At 33.7% G+C, this 4,219-nt stretch overlaps 1 protein-coding gene across 6 annotated transcripts in view; it reads left to right on the top strand.

Moving 5' to 3' along the window:
- LOC106876426 (uncharacterized) overlaps window positions 1-4,219 on the top strand; it is a 1,308,965-nt gene that overhangs the window by 361,044 nt on the left and 943,702 nt on the right. The gene's annotated exons all lie outside the window — the stretch shown is intronic.

Consider the following 4,219-nt stretch of genomic DNA (forward strand, 5'->3'; position numbering starts at 1 on the left):
TATATACAGGTTTGGCCAAACGTCACCTGGCAGTAAATCAAAAGATTTACTTATGTTTAACAACTTAATGAAATTAATAAAAGCATCTAAATATGAAATATCATGAAAATTGTTCAAACTGAAGTCCTTCTTGAGCGACACATTTTCCCATTCGAGTCAATACATAATTACAGGTAATATTTATGGAATTTTTATTTATTTTCGTGTGACTTTAGCCAAAAGCTGTAGCAGGAATTTTTCCTTATGCAAAGGACCCAATGATGTAGGCAATGTTCAGAGATTAGAATATATGCGTGTGTATATATGCTCGTGTTTCTTGCATAAACGAAATAACATTTATATGAATGTTGCGTTCATCAAAATGTATATATATATATATATATGTGTGTGTGTACGTGTGTGTGTGTGTGTGTGTGTGTACGTATGTATGTATAAATATATGTATGTATGTACAGACATTCTCTTTCTCTCTCACACACACACACATACATACACGCATTATTGTAGCACATGGATACTGGTTTCAGAGGAACGTAAATACGAAATTATATTTACACATCCACACATTTCCTAGATGTTGAAGTGAAACATTACATAGTATTACCGTTTCTGTATCATTTTTTTAAAACCAGAACCCTCCAAAACCAGCAGGAGTTTCAAGAAAATTCAATGTTTTCATTCTATGAGAACTGTGTAAATTTGAAAGAGATTCACCTTCAGAATCCAAATAACAATAATCTCAGAGGGGAGCTCTGAAATTATAGATAGAAACTTGCTATAGTAATGACAACATGATATATAATATGTTTAAATTATCTTTATGCTCTGTATATTGAGTATTCTCGACTTTCTAATTTGATTTGATCGTGATAAGTACGTATGCATATATATATATATATATATGCGTGTGCGTGTAGATAGATAGATAGATAGATAGATAGACTGACAGACATTTGTGTGTATTAGCAGTGTTGTGAAATATGCTACAGTATTGATTTGTACATGATTATAAATACATCCAGAAACGCACTCACATTCCTGTTTGGGCAGGCAAACACACGTCCATACATCCATTTATAAACCTAACATTTAATTATGAATACGTATAAGTACTCAGATACACGTGTCGCTCAGATAAAGAAAGTGCACCTATAAATACATAATTAACTGTTTGTTCATTGAGCTAGAATTCACAGAGATTAGAGAATAAGATGTGGGGGGGGGGAATGTGGAATTGCCCTGGGGGGTCTACGCAAAGATTCTATAGCAGACGTTGTTAGCAAGCTAATTCTTTTTCATTCACAACTGTCTTTTGAAAATGGAAAATTGGAACTAATAAGATGCGCCAACATATTACGAATTGAGAGAAAGATGGTAAGTGTCCGGAGGCAAAAGATAGGTGAGCAACAAGAATCGTTGCCAGCTATAGTCAGTTGCCAATTTGGCATTACTGCATTCCAAGATTTCAACTCAGTGTGATAGGTCTATTGAAAATTTAATGAAGGGCTTGCTTTTTCAAATATCAGAAAATTAGGATTTGCAGTTTAGTGTCGGATGTGGTAATTTATAGGAGTGAATGTTTATATAGCTCAATAGCTGTTTCGCTTTCATTTGGATTGATATTTCTTACATGTTTAGGAATGATGACGAATTTTATGGAAGCAAAATTAGAAAAATGTGCTGTAAAGTATTATCGACTTTAGATGAATGATGTTTCCTAGTGAAGGAAGCCATGACATAAACGTGGTGTGTCAAATTTTCGCTACTTGCTGATGATAGTAATGAATACTTTTAACACAGGTTTAAGTTCACCAATTCTCTCCTTTTTTTTTTGTGTCTTATGCAGGAAAGAGTCGATTATATTGATCCAGTAAATTGACAGATATTTTATTTTATCAATTTTATCGACCGCAAAAGGATTTGTAAATCAGAACTTAAGTGAACGTAACGAAATTCTGAAAGGTTCTAAAGCCATTTTTGCTAGTCTAACGTTTTTTTTTTTCAATCTATAATGATGTGTAACACGGTAGCAATAGCTCAAGTTCATTAAAAAGATGTTGATATAGTCGATGAAAAATACTGAATGCATACAAATTGAAATGGAATCAGGATTATTTCACCTTCCTCGTTCATCTTATCCTACTCTACCGATTATTTCGCTATTATATGACAATAATAGATTATTTCTATTAGGCACTCAAGTTGTAGAATGCATGAAAAAAGGGAAAATATATGCAGATGTTCATTTCTTTGCAAGTGAGTATATCTGATTCTTACAGAGATTTGAAACCGCTTCACTACTTCAGCTTTCTCATAACCTAAAGCGTTTGCTGTATTAATAAAATTGCTTTTAGCTTGCGCATTTATAAGACATAGAAATGAATTTCACTTATATTGCTCCTTTTATCAAAGGCATTGACAATCTATGGTTGTAGATCTTAATTTTATAAAAGGTTCCTTGGAGGATATTATCAGCACCTACCGAAAATAGGTAATCTTTGATAATTAACTTCGATATTGGGAACTCCTTGCATGGTGATACTCATAGAAATAATTACAAGCAGAAAAGAGTGGATAAATGAAGTGCCATATAGCAAGGGAATATGTAAGTATCTATGTATGTCTATAAGCGTCTTGGTCGCAACGACTTCTGTAAGCGAATATGTATTTAAGTATGTATGTGTGTGTTTGTGTGTGTAAATACATCAGTTATATATGCATGGAAGGAGGGAGGGAAGAAGAGAGGGATGCATGGGTGGATGGATGCGTGTGTACTGTGTAGAAAGTGTCTATTTTTGATCGTGTGATTCGTAAAATTTCGTTAAGGCACATGATATGAGTGTGTAATTTTCAGTAAAAAAAGGATAGAAAAAAAGTGGGAATAATTAAATGGAATTCATATTTGTTTGTTTTCCTTTCTAAAACTTTATAAAATATCGTTTTTAATGATTATCTGACAGCAAGGTTAGATGTTTCTTTTTCGTACGAACTGAAATGTATTAATTATTTTCAAGAAATACAAATTATAATTTTGGAAGCTATTTTGATTTATACAACTGTGGCCAAGTGTTTCCGAAAAGCATTTTTTATATAATTGAAATGTAGGTCATTCCGTAATGAATAATGTATGGATCAAAATAAATAGTACATGGATAATTTCTTCGTATATCTACACATACATAAATGTTTTAATGTTCGTGATGTCTAGAAGTTAGTGTATCCGCTTCACATTCATAAAGTCTTGGGTTCAATTCCTGTTCATGACCAAAAAACATTCATCTCACTTTGCTCCCGTTTTCTCTCGTGAAATTGAATCGCAGCTAAATCCAGAGCGCTAGTAGAACCCTCTCCACCACTCTCCAAAGAGAAAGAGAAAGAGAGAAAGAGACAGAGGTGGGCATGTTTCTCCAGGTGTCACATGTTCGATGATTTGCTGGGTCGACAATCAGGGTGTGTATGTCCGCCTACGATTTCGTAAGAGAAAAATAATTAGCTAGCAAGTCTTGAATACGAAAAGCAATAACGAAATACTAAAATATAATTATAACAGTAGTTATCTTTCTCACATGCCGAAGAACACTCTCTCACTCTCACTTTTTCTCTTTCTGTCTCCTTTACTCTCTTTCTCTTATGTTAGTTGCAATATTTAGTAATAGCGTTGTTGAAGGACGTACCATAGAAAATCTATTATATCCGATTCAATTGTGAGTTGAATTCGTTTAATTGCTGTTGCAGTTGTTGTTAAACTCTGCTTTCCTCTCTTGAAACATATGCAGACACCACTCACTCATGACATTTACTTCTATCCACCCTCTGTTTTAGAAATGTCTTACGTTATAGGAATATAATAAGTTGTAAAAATGTTCTGTTAATAATGAACATTTTATTAATATTTTTAATGTTCAACACTGTGTATCCGCTTGTGCAGTAATTAACAATTAAGTTTTACTGCAGATATTTCTTATCCTTGAACAGCACAGAACTACGATCATCATGCTATCATAGGAGATTATCATACAATTCTACAATACACACTTTCTATTTATCTCTGAATTCAATACATACTCACAGCTAAATACGCGTACACATTCAGAGTCCCAGACACACAGACACAAACTCATACATGCATATATATGTGCACGCACGCACACACACACACACACACGCACGCACGCACACACACACACACACACACACATACACACACACATACACACAC

This window comes from Octopus bimaculoides, chromosome 5 (assembly GCF_001194135.2).
Source record: "Octopus bimaculoides isolate UCB-OBI-ISO-001 chromosome 5, ASM119413v2, whole genome shotgun sequence".
NCBI classification, from domain to species: Eukaryota; Metazoa; Mollusca; class Cephalopoda; order Octopoda; family Octopodidae; genus Octopus; species Octopus bimaculoides.